Source organism: Coenobita brevimanus, chromosome 29, assembly GCF_032717465.1.
Source record: "Coenobita brevimanus isolate Jiangsu-jjx chromosome 29, ASM3271746v2, whole genome shotgun sequence".
NCBI lineage: Eukaryota > Metazoa > Arthropoda > Malacostraca > Decapoda > Coenobitidae > Coenobita > Coenobita brevimanus.
Window position 1 is genome coordinate 27451552 of NC_136982.1, and position 21105 is coordinate 27472656.

The following is a 21105-nucleotide window of genomic DNA, read 5'->3' on the forward strand; positions in this document are numbered from 1 at the left end:
GAAGGCTGGCAGTTAATTAAGACTGTATCGAACCCCCTCCTTTTTCGAAAAGTCCCTCCTAACCTAACCTGAATAACATCGTCTTGAAGTAGCAGTTGTTTAAGGAAGACAATGTTCTGTGGATATAAAGAATCACAGTTCCACCGGTCCACTGTGAAGCATGTATCAGCTGACACGTTTTGTTGATTGAATTGTTTTATACGTGCAATAAGTCCCTCTTAGTTTGGAGTTTTTTAAAGCGAGAAGGTGAAATGAGGAAAAAGTAGTTAAAGAGAGGAGGAAGTTTGAGGAAAAAAAAGTTACAGAGAAGAGGAGGAGGAATAAGGAAAGTTACCGAGAAGTGGAGGAATTAGGAAAGATATTGTATATTGAAGAGGAGATGGAATGAGGAAAGGGAATTTGTGTAAAGTTGGATGAGAAATGAGGAAAGAGAGCATACATAAAAAGGAAGAGGAGTGAGAAATATATTATGAAGAGAAAGGAGTGAATACAAAGGAAAGCAAACAGCAACAGATCTGTCGGTCCTTTTGAAGCTGTTTATTGTAGGGCAGACTGTACAGTAAGTACACCACTATAGTCGCGGCGCACGACTCTGAGGTTGTCATTATCGTACCCTGGCAACCTACCATTCAAAATTGCGTCTGATTTTGTTTCATATTATACACGAATCATTATTATACACGAATATATTGTACACGAATATTATTATACACGAACATATTATACACGAATCGCTTGCGTCTCATGTTTTACACGAAATGGGACGCACTTTTGAATGGTAGGTTGCCAACGTACGATAATGACAACCTCAGAGTCGTGCGCCGCGAGTATAGTCTGTTCGTCAAAGACAAGGATAGAAAGGCTGTAATGAGAGAAGAGATTTTCAAGAGAGGGGGAGGAATGGGGAAAGAGGAAATGAGGAATGAGGAATGGAAGGAAGGAAGCAAAGGAAGAAATGAAAGCTGAAAGGAATTAACGGAAGGAAGAAAATGGGAATGAAGTAGAATAGAAGAAGAAATTGGAAAGGGAAGAAGAAGAAGACAGTAAGTGATAAAGAAAGGAGAGGAAATGGCGGGAAGAAAGGCTGGTAGAAGGTTGAGATAAGAAAGAGGAAGAGGGAAAGGTGGGAAGGAGGAGGAGGGAAGAGGAAAAAAGAAGATAAGGAAGAAGGAGGCAGATAAGGAAGAGGAAGGAAAAAGGAAGATTAGGAGGAGGGAAGAGAGAAAGATAAGGAAAAGGAAGGAGGAGGGGAGATAAGGAAGGGGATAGAGGGGGGAAGATAAGGAAGATGAAGGATGAAGGAAGGGGTAGGGGGAGAGAAGATATGGAAGAGTAAGGAGCACAAAGGAAAGCAAACGGGACGGGAAGAGGAGAGATAAGGAAGGAGCAAGGAGGAGGGTAGATAAAAAAGAGGAAGGAGGAAGATAAGGCAGAGGAGAGAGGAATGTTAGAGGAGGGATGAGGATGAAAGAAGATTGGGGAGAGGAAGGAAGATAAGGAAGAGGGAGGAAGATAGGGAAGAGGGAGGAGGAAGAGTAAGGAGAGAGGAAGGAAGAGGAGGAGGGAAGAAGAAGGAGGTGACACGGCTCATTGGAACCATTGCGTAAATCATACCCTCCTTCCTTCCCGCCCTCCTTCCTCCGCATATCATCGTCTTCCTTCCTTTTCGTATTTCCCCTCCTTCCTACCATTTAGCCTCCATCCTAAGTTTCATCCATCTCCTCTTTTTTCTTCCATCTTTCCTCACTTTGTTTTAGTCTTCCTTCTTCTTGCGTTCTTGCATTCTGCCACTAATTTTCTTGTATTCCTTCGTAACAATCCTCCTCTCCTTCCTCTGTTATATTTTAACTTCTTCCTTCTCTGTCTTCTTCCTGTTTTCCTTCATATATTTTCTCCTTTTCATTCCTCCATCGAATTTTATTCTTTTCCTTTTTTTTCTTCGTCCACGCTTCCCTTTTCCTTCCTTTCCTACTTCTTATCTAACGTTCCTGTCATCCTTCATATCTTATTTCTTTCCTGCTTTGTATTTTCCAACCTTCTTTCCTTTCTTTCCCATTTCTGTACTATTGCTCTCATTTTGTTATTTTCATTATCAGCATCTTTCCTTTTTCATGTCTACCTTACTCTCTTCGTTCATTCTTCTATCCTGTCGTCGTCCCTCGCTGTCTTACCTTGTCTCTTCTTTAGTCACACCTTTCATCCTTCTCTCCTTTACTCCCGTCCTTCCTTCTTACACTTCTCTTCCCCTCATCCTCCTTTCTTCCCCCTTTCTTTCCCCTCTTAATCATCCCCTGTTCCTTCCTTTATCTTTGTAACCTTCCTTAACTTTTTTTTACGTTATCTCTTTCATCATTTCTTCCATCCCAGCCTAAAAGTTTCTCGTGTTTCTCTCTCTCTCTCTCTCTCTCTCTCTCTCTCTCTCTCTCTCTCTCTCTCTCTCTCTCTCTCTCTCTCTCTCTCTCTCTCTCTCTCTCTCTCTCTCCTTTTTATCCCTTAGCTGCTCTTTTTCTTGCTGTTCTGTTTTTATCAGTCTTTCCTTTCTTCCATTTTTCCATCTATTCTTGTTTCTTTGTAACTATTCTTCGTCTTGTTCTTTATTTTCCTCTCGTGTTTTACACACACACACACACACACACACACACACATAATGAAATACGGAGGCACACGCAAATTTACATACATACACACACGTATACGTTCATACATTGTCACCTGCTTTATTACCGCGTCAGGTGAATGTCCGGATGTAGAGAGGGGGAAGGGGAGGGGGAGGGGAAAGGAAGGGAGAGATAGGTGAGTTGCTTATTAAGGGGGACGAAATGAGGGAGGGGAAGGGAGGAGGAAGTGAGGTAGGGGAGGAAAGGGAAGTAGTGGAGGGGAAGAGAAATTGAGTGGGGGATATGTGGGATGGGAGGGAGTGGTGAGGGTAAAAGGAAGGAAAAAGAGAGAGAGAGAGAGAGATGAAGATAGGAGAGGAGAACGTGAGGCGAATGAAAGGAGAGGCAGAGGAGAGGGAGGGAGGGAGGGAGGAAGGGAAAGAAAACCGCACAGTAATCTCCTCATCATGATATCGCTTTTTATTATTATTATTATTATTATTATTATTATTATTAACAACTCAACAAAGTTCTCAACCTCTTCATTCCGTTGACGTATTTTCACACTATTCTGTACGGTTTTATTTAGTATGAGAGTGCACCTCTGTAGTGAAAGTGAAAATAGAGGCTATTCCCAGTCTCTTTACATCAAATATCTCCTCTAAGCTGAATAAAATCGTCTGTAAGCTGCAAGAATAGCGTGGAAATCTAGGTCATGGGATGGAAAGGGTTAAGTGAAATGCCTGGCAGTAAAAGGATTTATGGACAGTGATTTCCTCAGTGCCAAGACAGCTTTCCTTTCACTCTTGTTACCTGAAGAGTTTTATCCAGTCTGGGAGAGGTGCTTGGTGGTGAAGGGAGTAAGGAAGGATTAGCGTGAGACGAGACGAGAAGGAAGTAAGGAGTATATAAATATGAAGAAAAAGAAATTTTGTGAGAAAAGAGGCGGTTTTTACATAGCTACACTTCCTTGAGTACATCAGTATATAAAGCAAATGCACACACAAACTCACATACCCCCACAAAATGTAGTTCACACACACACACACACACACATTGTCGCATTTACTCTAATTATGGTTTCATCCATACAGACATACATTCAAGCAGCCTACTAAGCATATTCACCATACATGCACAAAGGTATGTCATACACTAAGCTCCAGGTGCTCCTCCCACCTCTCTCTCTCTCTCTCTCTCTCTCTCTCTCACTCTCTCTCTCATTTTCTTTGTCGTGGGCCAGTATATTTCCAGTAAGAGAATAGACTGTTGTTGACACCGCAGTTCGTGTGTGTGAGTGTGTGTGTGAGTGTGTGTGTGTGTGTGTGTGTGTGTGTGTGTGTGTGTGTGTGTGTGTGTGAGTGTGTGTGTGAGTGTGTGTGTGTGTGTGTGTGTGTGTGTGTGTGTGTGTGTGTGACAGGAGAGAGAGATGATGCATAACCACAGACCGGGTGTACACTTTGATGGTCAGTTGCCACTCACACCAGCTCACTCTCTCTCTCTCTCTCTCTCTCTCTCTCTCTCTCTCTCTCTCTCATCTATCTATCTGTCAGCCATTTTTATTGTCCATCGTCTTCCTCTCTCTCCCCGGACATTCATTCTCTCTTGAAACCACTCCTTTCCTCTTTACCTCTTTCCCCCCTTTCCTTCTCCCCAGTTCCTCTTATTATCTCTGTAAATTATTCATCCCACTGCTCACCCCAGTATTTATGCTCCCCCACTCTTTCATTGTGTACCTCATCTTCGCTATCGGTCTCTTTTCCCTCTCCTCTTAAATCAAATCTGTTCCACTCACACCTCTCTCAACCATTTAATCTTTTCCTCTTACTTCTTTCTTCATTGGTGAACTACCTTCCGCTTTCTTGACTCCACCTCCCTTTCCCCCTCCCTCTCCCATTCCATCTCCCTCATTCTCATTCCCTCCCCCTTTCTCATTCCCTCCCCCTTTCTCATTCCTTTTCCCTCTCCCATTCTCATTCCGTTTCCCCCCTCCCTTCCTGCTTTTCTATCCTTGTCTTTAGCTGATAGAATAGATTTGTTAATTATAACCTTCCCTCTAACAAACAGCCACGAAAGGACCAACAGGTCTGTTGCTGTTTGCTTTCCTTTGTACTCCATTGTACTTCCTTTCCCACTCTCACACCATTTTTCACTCTCGCTCTCTTTTACCTCCATCTGCTTTCTTTCGTCACTTTCCCTTTCTTACTCTACATACACACACAGCCACTCCGACAAAACAGATTTCCATAAACACTCTTCCGTCTACACTCCACATGCCTCTCACATCTCTTACTCGTGAGTGTAGCGCGGGTGGGAGCACGTCATTTCCCCACCGACAAAGTGATGGTCCTCGGCAAAACGAATCAGGTGTCTTTCCGTCCCCGCAAAACACGGCTTGAACGTGTATGGTAGACATGCCCGTCCATGTTAGGCGTGTGCATGCCGGCCGATACAAGTCATTCATTCCCCCCAGCCCTCCCCAGGATCCACTCACACCTACCCCTCCCCTACACACACACACACACACACACACACACAACTCTTACATTCCCTGTCACTCCTGCCTACCTCTTCCTTTCCGTTTCCCCTCACTCTCCATAAGTCTGCTTCTCTGTTCCTCTCCTCTCTTCTTATTCCCTCTCAGGTAACTCCCTGTCCTTTCCTCCTCCTCATCCTCTTCCCTTTTCTCTCTTAGCATTTACTTTCATAATTTACTTTCACAGTCTCTGTAACCACTGCTCACTCAGACTTATACCCGCTCTCCCTTTTCCCGCCTCTGCCTCTCCCTTTCTTCCCTCTCTTCCTCGTCCGTCTTCCTTTTTTTCTCTTTCCCTTTTTCCCTCTTTTATACCTGCCTCTCCCACTCCAACCTTTGTCTGCCTCCCTCCCCCTTCCATTTCCTCCCAGTCCCTCTCTTCTTTCTCCCTGTCGCCTCCCACTAACCCCCTTCTCTCTTCCCCACAGGTGAGGGTGTAACAGGAGACAGCCGAGCAGGTGTTGTCTGAATCACAGCCTCAAACCTTCCCAGACTGGTAACAACACTAACATTTTACTTTACCGATACCGTAAGTTTTGATTTCATTATTCAGATATTTGCTGTGTATATGGCGTTATTTTACAAGTAGATTTTTCTGTCGTTTTTTGTTGTATTATTCTTTTATTGATGTTTGTTTATTCATTATTCATCATTTTCGTTATAATCGTTACTCTCTCCCTATCTTTCCCCTAACCTGTTTAGTATGTTGTTCCATTGTTTGTTGCTGTTTGTTACCTTGTTTATTGCAATACTGTTGATTTTTTTCGCTCTAAATTCTGTACCATTTATTGTTCTTTTATAGCTTGGTGTCTTCTCATATCAACATAGGTTACAGCAGCAACGTACAAGATGATATTGGGGCACAGTGACTAAAATAAGTCGTTATGGAAAAGGTGTAAAGAAACCCCAAAAGCCGTGTAATGTTTTGGGCAACGCTCTTGGCAACGTGGTCTCGTGGAGTTGCCAAGTTTTCCTGCACCCGATTCTTGCCATAAATTTCGTCATGTGGCACGTTGATGTTCAGTCGCCTCAGCTACGGGAAATGTGCCCCCGGTAACTCTTCAAATCGATGACGTTGTTTATCACTTGACTCTTGCCATCTCCCGACGCGTTTATTCAGCTTATGACAGGTCTATCAAGTTGGAGGGCTTACTGATAATTGTCGGCATTATTTCGGTTCCAGAATTAAAAAAATTAACTGGAAAGCGTCCTGTAGTGAAAAAGTTAACTCCATTCCGGTGGCGTGTTTCAGTGATTTATCCTTGCTACGTCCAGACGTAAATACTGTATTTAATTTAGCTTTAGGGCCAACTACTGTAATAGAGTGAAGGGGCAAACGAAGGCTGTATTAAACCCTCCACTTCGAAAAGTCCCTAAAACTGAATAAAATCGTGAGGTGGCAAAAATGAAAATTCCGTCTTGGGATTGAAAGGGTTAAAGAGGTACGTAGTATACTGTACTAGAGATAATGGCATGTTCACTACTATGACGTCTGTTTGTACTATACCCTAGTCTTTTTATATCTACACGAGGATACTCAGCTTTAGAAACACTCAAATTGTGTGGTTACATGGAGGCTTCAGGAATCCCTTTGTAGTCTGACGTTGGATAAAAAAAAGGAAAGAAAAAAAAAAAAGAAAACGAAAGAAAGGAAAAACAAAACTTCTGGGACGAAGGGGGAAGAGGGTGTAGTGTTGAATATATATTACCGGGAAAAAGGTGCCAGTATGATTGTTAAGGCCAGGAGGTACAGGGGTTGTTCAGGAAACGTAGTGCTCTATATTGTAGCATAGCACTGTGTAGAATAGCGTTGTATATGGTGGTATGGTATGGAATAATATAGCAGAGTAGGAGTTTGGTATAATGCAGTGCAAGTTAATAAAATATAATATAGAATATCACAATGTAGTATACTGTAGAGCACTATAGTATAGGGGTGTGATTTCTCTCTCTCGGGACAACTCTCCTCACGGTTCACTGATACTACCCCCCTCCTCCCCCCTTCTCTCTCTCTCTCTCTCTCTCTCTCTCTCTCTCTCTCTCACACACACACACACACACACACACACACACACACACACACACACACACACACACACACACACACACACACACACACAGATAGCCCTTGTCACCTCCACACTTCCACATTTTATAACTGCATCATCGATTTCCAGTCATGTTCCCATTTTATAAACGCACCATTGATTTCCTGACATTTCATTATTTTTATACAGTATATGCCAACGATTTTCATCCTATATTATTACTACATCGTCGGTTTTAACCCCTTTATTTTTTCGTAAACACTTTTTTTTTTTTTTTTTTGTATCATTTTGTACCCTCTGTTGTTTACAACCACACCATCAGCTTTCAGCAGCTTTTTTGTTTTATATTATTATTACATCGACTATGACTCTTTTTTTTATTTTTTTAAACCATCGATTTTCAGCAGTTTGTCGATCTATTCGATGCACGACGCCTCATCCTGTGAGGGATGGTCCCCCTCCTCTTCCCTCTCTGTAAATAAATAAATAAACAAGTAAAATAGTTATATATACAAATGTATGCATATATATAATTATATATATGTTATTCTATACAGTATATATATAATAGAGAGAAAATTATATTACAGTTTATGTGTATGTATTTACAGTATAGGGAATAACAGGAGAGAATTTTATATATATATATATATATATATATATATATATATATATATATATATATATATATATATATATATATATATATTTTATGCGAGGAAGAAGATGAACCAAAGGCCATGAGCTCCGCAATGAGAGTTCCCTCCAAGAGAGAAAAAACAAAATACAAGAGAGGAGCCAAATTCAAGATCCATTCATTTTGAGATGCCCTGGACACACTGCGCGTTTGAAAAGACTGGAGATCATAGGCAGCAGGAAATACAGACAGAGGGAGAAGCAGTTCCAGAGAGTTGAACCTGTTGCATAAATGAAGGACTGAGGAGTAACGGTTAACTCCTTTGCATTAGAGAGTTGGACAGAAAAGGGATAAGAGTTTGCTGCTAGACGGGTGCTACGCGCCCGTCGTAGAGGTGGAGGAATGCATGCAGACAGTTCAGAGGAGCAGTGACCATTAAAGTAGCGATAGAAAAGAGATAAAGATGCAACAGTGCGGCGAAGCGACAGAGGTTGAAGGGAGTTAGTAAGAGGAGGAGAGTTAATGAGACGAAAAGCCTTTGACTCCATCCTGTTGAGAAGAGCTGTGTGGGGGGAGCCTCCCCACACATGAGAGTTGTACTCCACACAGGGGCGGATAAAAACTCCTGCTTATAGGAGTCAACACCATTGTGCAGGGGAGTAAAGAAAGAACGGAGTCGGCTTAGCACACCCAATCTCTTGGGAAAGCAGATTTTATGTAAGAGATGTAATATGATCTTTCCAAGATAAGTCCCGAGTAAATGAAACCCCAAGCATGTTCAAGGATGATGCAGGATTAAGCTGAATATTATTAAACATTAGTGGGTATCCCTGTGGAAGATTATGACGGGTTGATAGGTGTAAGAACTGAGTCTTAGATGCATTAAAAACAAGAAGATTATTTTTACCCCATATATATATATATATATATATATATATATATATATATATTCGCATTTTATACATTCGCATTTGAGTGTGTGTGTGTGTGTGTGTGTGTGTGTGTGTGTGTGTGTGTGTGTGTCCAGATACAAGCTAGGAGCAAAAGGACGTATTGTGGCAGCAGATGTTGTTGTTGCTGTTGTTTTTTTGGCGTCATGGGCTGAGCACGACCGGACGTGACTGTCCGTACGTGAGTGGGTGTATTTATGGCCGTGTGTGTGTGTGTGTGTGTGTGTGTGTGTGTGTGTGTGTGTGTGTGTGTGTACTCTTCAATATTATGCAAGCATGTGTTTCCAGCTCATGGGTGTATGTGTGTGCTAGCTCTGATATACATGTAGCTATCCGTGTGTGTGTGTGTGTGTGTGTGTGTGTGTGTGTGTGTGTGTGTGTGTGTGTGTGTGTGTGTGTATACTCTTCAGTATTATGCAAGCATGTGTTCCCAGCTCATGGGTGTATGTGTGTGCTAGCTTTGATATACATGTATTTATCCGTGTGTGTGTGTGTGTGTGTGTGTGTGTGTGTGTGTGTGTGTGTGTGTGTGTGTGTGTACTCAGTTACCCTCCCTTTCACCCCTCCATCTGTTATTCAAAGGAGAGGAGAGGCAAAGGGGGAGAGAGGAGAGACAAAGAGGGAGAGAGGGGAGAGGCAAAGTGGGAGAGAGGGGAGAGCCAAAGGGGGAGAGAGGAGAGGTAAGGGGGGAAGAGAGAGGAGACGTAAGGGGGAGAGAGAGGAGAGGTAAGGGAGGAAAGAGAGAGTAGAGGTAAGGGAGGAAAGAGAGAGGAGAGGTAAGGGAGGAAAGAGAGAGGAGAGGTAAGGGGAAGAGGGAAGAGGAGTAATGTAGGGAAGAGACGAAGAAAGATAACAGGAGAGGAGAGGAGCTGGAAAGAAGAGAGCAGGAAAAAGCAAGATATTACAAGACAGGGATGTAGGAGTAGATGGGAACTTGAACGCTGTGAAGAGTGTGTACTCGTATGATGGTGCTAAGGCTGTACAGTAGTTCGGATGGATGGTGAACTGAATGAATTTTTCTCTTTGAAGGTTGGTTTGAAACAAGGATGTGTCATGTCTCCATGGTTGTTCAATCTGTACTTGGATGGGGTAATAAAAGAGATACAATGTAGGGCAGTGGATGTTGGAGTAGCCCTGGTGAGAGAGGGTAGTGTTTGGAAACTCCCTGTACTGTTGTTTGCAGATGCTACTGTGTTGTTGAGTGAAGACGAAGGGTAGCTGCAAGGCTTGGTGGATGAGTTTTGGAGAGTGTGTAAGAAACGGAATCTAAAGGTGAATGTAGGAAAGAGTAAAGTGATGGTCTTTGAGAGAGGCGAAGTCAGTGAATGTACGGTGAGGTTGGATGGTGAGGAAATGGAAAATGTGTGTACGTTTAAGTACTTGGGGAGTGTGATGAGTAAGGATGGAAGTTTGGAGGGTGAAGTGCTTGAAAGGGTACAACAAGGAAGAAAGGGTGCTGGTTCCTTCAAGGCAGTGATAAGAAACAGGGAAGTGAGCATGGAAGTGAAAAAGTTACTGCATGACAGTATTGTGATACCAACTCAAACGTATGGAAGTGAAGCTTGGACGTTGTTGGAAGGACACAAGTCTAGAGTGAGAGCAGTGGGAAATGAGTTGTTTAAGAGGAGCCTGTGGAGTCACATGGAGAGACTCGCTGACAAATGAGGATATAAAGGAGCGTTGTGGTGTGGATGTGGATGTGATAGGAAGCGTTGGAGGAACACACTGAGGTGGTTTGGCCATGTGGAGAGGATGGGGGGCGAGAGACTGACGAGGAAGGTGTATGTGAGTGAGATGGAGGGGAGAAGAGTGAGAGGGAGGCCGAGGATGAGATGGAGGGATGGAGTGGGGTGTGAGTTGGGAGCAGGGCAGTGAAATGGCGAGGGACAGGGCGACGTGGAGGCGTTTTTTTTTTTTTTTTTTTTTTTTTGTCACCCCGTACGGGATTAAGGCGTCTGGCAATAGATAGATAGATAGATGGAGAGATAGATATATAGCTGTAGGAGAAAGGTGAGACAGAATCGTAAGGGGGGAGAAGTGTGTGTGTGTTTTTGTGTGTATGTATGTGTGTGTGTGTGTGTGTGTGTGTGTGTGTGTGAGAGAGAGAGAGAGAGAGAGAGAGAGAGAGATTATCCGCAGTTGAAAGGTAATTGTGGGACGTAAAGAGGTAGTGGTAGACAAGAAAAAGTAAAGAAGAGAAGGTAAAGAAGGTTATAGAGAAGAAGCAAGATCAGAGTGATGATGATGATGATGATACGGAGAATGTCAGTGGGAGAGAAGGGATGGTGGAAGGTAAAGAAGAAAGGTAAGAAGATGAGAGAGAGAATGTTAATTGAGAAGGGAATGAAGAAGGAAAGAAGGCAACGTTAGAAGAGGAGGGAGATGGAGGAGGGAATTGTAAGGAAAAAAGCGAGGAGCAGAAAGGGAAAAACATTGAGGAAGGAAAGAGAGAAGGCGATTGGGAAGGAAGAAAGAAAACAATGGTAGAGGAATTGGATATGCGGGTGGAAAAATAGGGAGGAGAAACAATGGAAGAAAATAAAAGAAAAAGATAGGTTAGAGGGGGTGGAAGATGAAAGAGAAAAGGTAAGTTGAGAGAGAACGAAGGTTAGAGGAAGAGAAGATGAAAGAGAGAGAATGAGGGTTAGGGGAAGAGAAGATGAAAGAGAGAATAGGTAGACTGAATGGAGGAAGGTGAAGGAGAATTAGAAGATACAGGAGAGGATAATAAGGGCGGAGGACGAAGCTGGGGAAGGTGACGACAACAAATTTAGAGGAGAATGAAGGTGAAAGGGAGCATGGCTGTGGAGAGAGAGAGAGAGAGAGAGAGAGGAGAGGAAAGAAATATCAAGAGAGAAGAATTAATGGAGGGAGATAAAGAAGTAGATTTAGAGGAGGATGAAGATAAGAGAGTATGAATGACATGGAAGGGAAGGAAGAAGGTAAGTATAAGAGAAGGTTACAGGAGGAAGATGATGAAAAGAAGAATAGTAAGAGAGGGAAGGAGTGAAGGAAGATAAAGATGAAACAAAAAGAATGGTGTAAGAAGGACGATAGAGGATGACTTTGTGGGCGAGAAAAGAATGTACGAGGGTGAATTATGAGGGGGAAGGACAGGAAGGAGAAAACAGAGGAAGGGAGGAAAGAGGGAGAGAAGACATGCTTACATGAACAATTATTAATTTTAGTAGTGTTCAGTTTTATGTTCATGCTGCTACCAGACGATTTTACTCAGCTTGCCAACTGTAAGGTAATTGCAGCAGTCTTCTTTAAGCCCTTTAGTTTGATGTCATTTTTACCTCCGCCAACGAAGTTGGAGGAGGTTATGTATTCACCTATGTTTGTTTGTTTGTCCAAACGATATCTCCAAAAGTTCTCAATTAATTACAATGAAATTTTGTGGAAGAGTGAGGAGTAGACTTGTACCAGTCGAACAGGGCAGTACTCCCGAGGTGGATGGCAAGCTGGTGATAGGGAGAGCTGGAGCTCCCTTTTCACCAGCCCTCAGGACTTGATCCTGACCATCTCCCTTTGCAGAACATTTTCAGTGCACTCATTTACACATAGAGTAGGCCAGCATGCTCTCATATTACCTCTACCTTCAATTGTCTGCATCACACTACACGCGCATAACATATCACACCTTCTATTCACTCTCTTTAGTAATGGCCGTTGCAATGTTACTATCAGATGAGGTGGTACCTTGGATTGCCACCACCGTCTAAATAATTATACTAACGGTGTTGCCGGCCACATTACAAAACAGATATAGATAGATGCACTATATAAAGGTATATCTATCCATCTACAATATCTATATGTATGTATGTATGTATAAATGGATATACACATAATATAGATATGTACAAGTATCAATCTATGGTTTTCACCACGAAAGATCCACCATTGACATACTCAGTCTCCTAACTCTTACCATCCATCAATCAATTGACCTACATGGAGAAAATCATGTAGTAGCCCTTGATATTTCTAAAACTTTCGATAGAGTATGGCACCGTTCCCTGCTGTCCAAACTCCCTTGCTGTGGACTAACGTCTTTTGTTCCTTTGATCTCCTTATATCTCAGTGATAGGAAAATAAGAGTAAAAGTAGACGATGTATATTCCAATTTCCACTCAGTTAACGCCATCGTGCCGCAGGGATCAGTTCTGGCGCCAACCCTGTTCCTGGTTCATATTAATGATCTCTTATCTGTCACCCACAATCCCATCCACTCATATGCAGATGACTCAACACTACATACTTCATTCACACTCTAGACACCCATTTACAAAGTCGAAAATCTCTACCTCTCAGTTCAGTACAGCCATATCCATAAATCAAGACCTATCTACGATGGGTGAATGAGGATAAAACAACCTTGTCTCATTTAATGCTAGTAAAACTAAATATATACAATTTACTAATAGATGGATATTGCCAAATTCATATATTATCTTCAGTACTACTAATATTCCCATCTCCAAAAATACTGAAATTCTCGGCGTCTCACTTAACAATGCCCGCAGCTGGACCTCTCATGTTAGATCACTTGCTAAAACCGCCTCAAAGAAATTTGGATTAATGTACAGAGTCCGTAACTTCTTCACTGACGAGCAGTTAGCTATAATTTATAAGAGTCATGTGCGCTCTCAGCTAGAATATTGCTCACCCTTGTGGAGTGGATGTGGAGCGGTTGCATTAAACCAACGACACAAAATTCAGAACAAGGCTTTTAGAATCATTAACAACCCTGCCATTACAAATAAACTACCTCCTCTACAAGTAAGAAGGAATGTTGCCTCCCTTGCATTATTTTACAGATATTTTTATGGCAAATGCTCAGACGAAGTTGCGACCATGGTGTCACCTCTCCATGCCTTCCCTCGTGCTACACGGGCATCTGGCAGCGCCCATGACTGGAATGTCACTCATCCATATTGCAGAACTTCTGCCTGTCAGAATTCTTTCCTTCCCTGAACTACATCTCTCTGGAATTCGCTTACCCAGAGTTGTTTCCTTCCAAACGTCAACCCACAGCTGTTCAAGTCTGTTACAGATATTTTATGAACAGAGGACACCAGCAATCTGGTGTATGGATTTTTTTTTTTTTCTTTCTCTGTTCTGTTATTAAAAAAAAAATATTGATTAAATTTTGGGGTGGATCCGGATTCGGATCCGGATCTTATGTATCCCGCACAGCTTAAGTTCTCAGTGAATTTCAGTGAGATTTGGTGGAAGTGTGGACCATGGGCCAAGAAAGAACTGATTATATTTGGGGATGGATCCGGATCCGGCTTTGGCGGAGGTATGAACTCTCTGAGTTTTCTAGTTTGCATAATGTTACAGTCAGACGATTCATAAAAACTTAGAATACGAGTATACCCCTCTTAGTGAAGTAGCTAGATTGAACCTCGGGCGTCTTACTTTTTACTGTATATATATATATATATATATATATATATTGTTACATAGCCTATGATTTCATCATCCTTTGTGTAATTCTAACGTACAGTATGCTGCATGTTTGATCACGAGCGTGTTCTACCTCACTCCCCCCGTCCTCCCTTATGGTAGAGTAAGTCGTTCTTTCTGTTGTTCAGAGCAGGATTGTCAACTCTTTGTCCCCTCTGGCTTCATTTGCGCGTCCTTCTTACAAGTTGTATCAAGCTCTGCCGGCCCCTATATAATGAGCTCAGTCTCTGCATTAATTGCCACTTAGATCTACTCCTAATTTTGCTCACATCTCTGTCCTCCCCTGTACAGTTGTTATTATTGTGAGTGCTCAGGAAGTCTCCAGCCATCTAACTGCTGTGTAATTTGAGTATGAGTGTTATTACATTTTGTTCTTGTACTGTATAGCATAAGGTGTTAATTTGTAGGCCTAGTGAGGTTTTTGTGATTAATGTAAAGTTTGGATGTCAGTCATTATTAATAATATTTTGTATCTGAATAATAATATATCTTGCATTCACTGAGTATTATCTGGTATTTTCATTTTATCAGGGCTGACTTAGATAAATTTACTCTGGCTAATTTCGTGTTAATAGAGGCTATTGCAGTTAACCATATATTTAACCTGTTTTTTGCCATTACATTATCCTTATGAGTCCTGAATGTTTTGTTGTTAGTTTGAGCATTAAACTTTAACTTGTAATTTTACCTAACTCTTTGTTTTGAACCTGGAACTTTGCGGGACAGTTTTCTCTGTTCTGTAACATAAATTTGGCGACCTCTTATCAGGATATTCAGGATATTATCATAAGGATATTGCTTGATATTTTGTGACTGTGATTTATTCATGATGTCTACTATTACTACGCTTGATGAAGCCAAAGATTTTTTGTCAAATGTGCAAACAGTGTGATGTAGAAAACAGAACAAAGAATGAACTTAAGCTTGTTGCTCAACAATTGGGAATTGCTGTTCGCTCTCATCATTCTAAAGATCAAATTGTTGACATGATTAATGAAAGCTTGTTTAATGTAACTCCTCCAAATGAGCAAACGCAGATTGAATTAGCTAAATTACAGCTAGCCATGCAGGAGGCTCGTGTTAAGGAGGCTGAATTTCAGGCAAATGCTAAGGAGGCTGAGTTTCAGGCACGTGCTAAGGAGGCTGAGTCTCTGGCTCGTATTCAGGAGGCACAAATTGAAATTGCTAGGATTCAGGCAGACCATGAGTATCGCATGAAACAAGGTGGAACTGGATCATCTAGCTCTGATGATTTTGATGTGGCTAAAAATGTTAAACTTGTCCCTCCTTTTAATGAATCTGATCTAACAAAGTATTTTCAGTTGTTTGAGAGGGTAGCTACAGGTTTTAATTGGCCCAAAAAGTATTGGCCAGTACTCTTCAAACTGTTCTCACCGGTAAAGCTCAAGTAACTTATGCATCTTTGCCTCAGGATCAATCTGATAATTATGATGTAGTTAAGAGCTTGATTCTTAAGGCCTATGAGCTTGTTCCTGAAGCCTATAGAGTAAAATTTAGGACAACTTATAAGCAAGATAAGCAATCCCATGTTGAGTATGCAAAAATCAAAGAAGATCTGTTAGAGCAGTGGTTAAATTCTAAGAATGTGGGTTCTGATTTTGACAAATTTAAGCAGATGATTTTGCTGGAGGATTTCAAAAGGTGTATTTATAAAGATGTAAGCCTATATCTTGATGAGAAAAGAATAGATAATTTGTCTGACGCTGCAGTTTTAGCTGATGAATATGTTCTCACTCACAAGAGATATTCTAAAGAAAAAAGGAAAGCTGAGAGTAAGTACGTTGCCTCTACTCAAAGTACAGGTAACAGGAAAGAGAATAAAGATGATGTTTCTCAGGAAGTAAATACCAGCTTCACCTATAGATTTCAGAAAAGTAAATGTACTTATTGTAGTAAGCTTGGTCATACTACAGAGAAATGTTTCAGGAGACAGCGTGATGTGAACAAAAAAGGAGTCTTTAAATATTCAGTCAATTGGTCTAGTGTCCACCCTTGAGAGTTCCCAGAATTCTTTAACTGAGTTAACTGAACCTGCTTTGAGGGGTAAATTAAATCCTCATGATGAAGCTCCTCTTTTGAGCAGTAACGTGGGTGACACTCTCAAGAGTTCATGTGCTAATTTCCTGTCTGATGGTTTTGTCAGTCCTCTGGACAGTAATGACAGGAAATCAGTTAAAATATATCGTGATACAGGTGCTTGCCAATCCCTTATGCTGACCAGTGTTCTAGGCTCTAATGTTAATTCCTCTGATGAAATGGTAATCTTACAAGGTGTAGGGATTAATTACTTCTCTGTCCCTCTGTGCAGAGTGAATTTAGAGTCTGGTTTTGTTAATGGTTCCGTTATGGTTGGGTTGGTTGAGACATTCCCAATGTCAGGTGTAACTTTCTTACTTGGAAATGATATTGGTGGAAGTCAAGTGTGTCCAGCTCCTCAGTTGTCTAGTGAGCCAGTGGCTGCGGCCCAGGATTGTGATGTCCCTGATGTGTTCCCTGCATGTGCTCTCACTAGGGCTAAGTCTAAAGTTACTGGTGACTTAGAGGATAATGATGATGATGATGTTATCCTAGCTGACACTTTTCTTGCTAATTTGGACCACTCACCAGATGAGGCAGTACCCCGTAGTGTTGATAATTTGTCTCGTCCAGAGTTGGTTGAGTTGCAGGTTGCTGACCCTGAGTTGAAAGGTCTGGCTAACTCTGCTTGCAGTGAGGAAGAGTCAGCTGGTGCTTCTACTTGTTATTATATAAAGTCAGGAGTACTTATGAGGAAGTGGAGACCCCCAACAGCATCAGCCGACTGTGAATGGGAGGTTGTACATCAAGTTGTCATCCCTCGTGTTTGTAGGCAGGATATCATTAGAGTGGCTCATGATGTCAGTTTGGCAGGACACCTTGGAGTGAGGAAGACTGTGGCACGCATTTTGAAACACTTCTACTGGCCAGGTATCTTCAGGGATGTTTCCTGGTATTGTAAGTCTTGTCACACCTGTCAAGTTGTGGGGAAGTGTAATCAGACCGAAAAGGTTGCACCTCTAGTTCCCATTCCTCCTTTTGAGGCGCCTTTCACCCGTGTGTTGGTGGATATTGTGGGCCCTCTTCCTAAGACTTCTTCAGGATTTTCTTATGTGTTGACCCTGATTGATATGGCTACTCGTTATCCTGAAGCCATTCCACTTAGAAATATCTCAGCAAAGAACGTGGTTAAGGAAATGCTAGGGTTCTTCACAAAGTTTGGTCTGCCCAAGGAGGTACAGTCAGACCGGGGAAGTAATTTCATGTCAAACGTTTTCAAGCAGTCTCTGAAAGAGTTGGGCATCACCCAGATCACGTCTTCAGCTTACCATCCCCAGACCCAAGGAGCGTTGGAGAGATATCATCAAACACTCAAATCGATGCTCAAGAAATACTGTTTGGAACATCAGAAAGACTGGGATAAAGGTCTTCCATTTGTTGTATTTGCCGCAAGAGAATCTCCAAATGAATCACTGGGCATCTCACCCTTTGAACTACTGTTTGGCCATGAAGTAAGAGGACCCCTTAAGCTACTCAAGGAATGCTGGCTGTCGGAGGAAGATGACGTCAACCTGCTGGAGTATGTGATGAAGTTCAAAGAACGGCTGTCCACTGCTTTACAGCTGGCGAGAGAGAATTTAGGAGCTGCTCAGGAGAAGATGAAGACTTGGTATGATAAAAAGTCCTGGTTACGCCACTTTCAGCCAGATCAGGTTTTGATTCTGCTACCGGTGCATGGGCAACCTCTTCAAGCTAAGTTTAGTGGTCCTTATTTCGTGGAGAAGAAACTCAGTGATGTCAACTATGTCATCGCCACACCAGATCGTAGAAAGAACAAGCAACTTTGTCACATCAACATGCTAAAGTTATATCACAGGCGGGACGAAAATAACCCAGTCTGCACTGTAGCTGTTCCACCCGAGTCTGCAAGTGAAGTTCTCCCATGCAGCATGAGCCTGAGTGATAGTTTGGGGAAGAATCCTGATATCATGAATGATCTCCAGACTAAGCTTTCTCATCTAGCTCCCGAGGAAAGGCAGGAGTTTTCGGCATTACTGCAGGAGTACCCGCAAGTGTTCCGTGCCACTCCAGGAAGAACTACTGTGTTGATGCATGATGTCGATGTTGGAGACGCAAAGCCAATTAAACTGCCTCCTTACCGTGTGAACCCAGTGAAAGTTCCTCTCATCGAGAAGGAGCTTGGCTACCTGTTGGACCACAAGATGATTGAGCCCTGTCAGAGCGAGTGGAGTTCTCCTGTCACTCTAGTCCCTAAGCCAGGTGGGTCACAGCGGCTTTGCATTGACTACAGACGTGTTAATCAGATAACCAAAACAGACACTTACCCTCTCCCTCGCGTGGAAGATTGCATAGACAAGATCGGAAAGGCTAGGTACATAAGTAAGTTTGATTTGTTAAAGGGATACTGGCAAGTACCTATGACTAAACGTGCTAGGGAGATCTCATGTTTTGTAACACTAGGAAAGACTTTTGCATGTTCTGTAATGCTATATGGTATGAAGAATGCACCAGCCACATTTCAGAAGCTCATGAATGTTGTAACAGAGGGTTTGGCAGGGTGTGTTGTTTATATTGATGATGTATTAATCTTCAGTGACAACTGGAAAGATCACCTATGCCATGTCAGTAAATTTCTTGAGCGTTTGGTTCAGGCTAATCTTGTAGCTAATTTATCAAAGTGTGAGTTTGGTCAAGCTAAAGTTCAGTACCTTGGGTACGTAATTGGTGATGGACATGTTGCACCACCAGGAGCTAAGGTTCAGGTTATAAGTGATCTTCCCAGACCTAAAAGTAGGAAAGAGCTACAAAGATTTTTGGGAATGGTAGGTTATTACAGGAGATTTGTTCTTAACTTTTCAATTCTTGTATCACCACTTACAGACCTACTGAAAAAGGGAGTTAAATTTGTCTGGACCGATAACTGTGAATCCTCTTTCAGCAAGCTTAAAGCTATCCTATTAAGTCAGCCAGTGCTCGCTACTCCAAATTTTGCTAAGCCTTTTAAGATGGCTGTTGATGCAAGTGATACAGAAGCTGGGGCTGTTTTGCTGCAAGAGGATGATCAGGGTATTGAACACCCTGTATCTTATTACAGTAAGAAGTTCACTCCACCTCAAAAGAACTACTCAACTATTGAGAAAGAGCTTTTGGCCTTGATTTTGGGTTTACAGCCTTTTTCATTTTATTTGTGTTCTGGTTTTGACCCCATAGTCATTTATACCGATCATAACCCACTGAAATTCCTTAGTAAGTGTAAAGATAAAAATCAGAGATTGACAAGATGGAGTCTACTTCTTCAGGAGTATTCATTAGACATACAACATGTCAAGGGGAAAGAAAATGTTATTGCAGATTGCTTATCTAGACTTTAGACAGATTGTTTTAGAGTAATAAGAAATTTCCTTTGTAAATTTCTTTTTCTTTGTGGGGAGGTGTTACATAGCCTATGATTTCATCATCCTTTGTGTAATTCTAACGTACAGTATGCTGCATGTTTGATCACGAGCGTGTTCTACCTCACGCCCCCCGTCCTCCCTTATAGTAGAGTAAGTCGTTCTTTCTGTTGTTCAGAGTAGGATTGTCAACTCTTTGTCCCCTCTGGCTTCATTTGCGCGCCCTTCTTACAAGTTGTATGAAGCTCTGCCGGCCCCTATATAATGAGCTCAGTCTCTGCATTAATTGCCACTTACAGTAGATCTACTCCTCATTTTGCTCACATCTGTCCTCCCCTGTACAGTTGTTATTATTGTGAGTGCTCAGGAAATCTCCAGCCATCTAACTGCTGTGTAATTTGAGTATGAGTGTTATTACATTTTGTTCTTGTACTGCATAGCATAAGGTGTTAATTTGTAGGCCTAGTGAGGTTTTTGTGATTAATGTAAAGTTTGGATGTCAGTCATCATTAATAATATTTTGTATCTGAATAATAATATATCTTGCATTCACTGAGTATTATCTGGTATTTTCATTTTATCAGGGCTGACTTAGATAAATTTACTCTTGCTAATTTCGTGTTAATAGAGGCTATTGCAGTTAACCATATATTTAACCTGTTTTTTGCCATTACATTATCCTTATGAGTCCTGAATGTTTTGTTGTTAGTTTGAGCATTAAACTTTAACTTGTAATTTTACCTAACTCTTTGTTTTGAACCTGGAACTTTGCGGGACAGTTTTCTCTGTTCCGTAACAATAAATATATATATATATATATATATATATATATATATATATATATATATATATATATATATTACACACACACACACACACATTCTTCCTGTTTGTAACTGAGGTGTCTCACATCTTTAATTTCTTTTCTCCTCATCGTAACATTTGTTCTTTTCTCCCCCATACGACGTATGCCTTCCCTTTTTTGTGCCTTTACCCGACCCTCCTCCCCCTATCTATTCTTCATCATTGTTTCTACCACTACCCTTCCATTCTTTCTCCACCCATTCATCTCTCGTTATTTTACACCTCCCACCACTCCCCTCCTCTCTCGTCTCTTCCTCTGTTGTCTCCTCCCTTACCCTTTCCTCTCCTCCCATCCCCTCTCCTTTCTTCTCCTCCCATCCCCTCTCCTTTCCTCTCCTCACTTCCCCTCTCCTCTCCTCCCATCCCCTCTCCTTTCCTCTCCTCCCATCCCCTCTCCTCTCCTCTCCTCTCCTCCCATCCCCTCTCCTCCCATCCCCTCTCCTCTCCTCTCCTCCCATCCCCTCTCCTCTCCTCTCCTACCATCCCCTCTCCTTTCCTCTCCTCCCATCCCCTCTCCTCTCCTAACTTCCTCTCCTCTCCGTGCACTG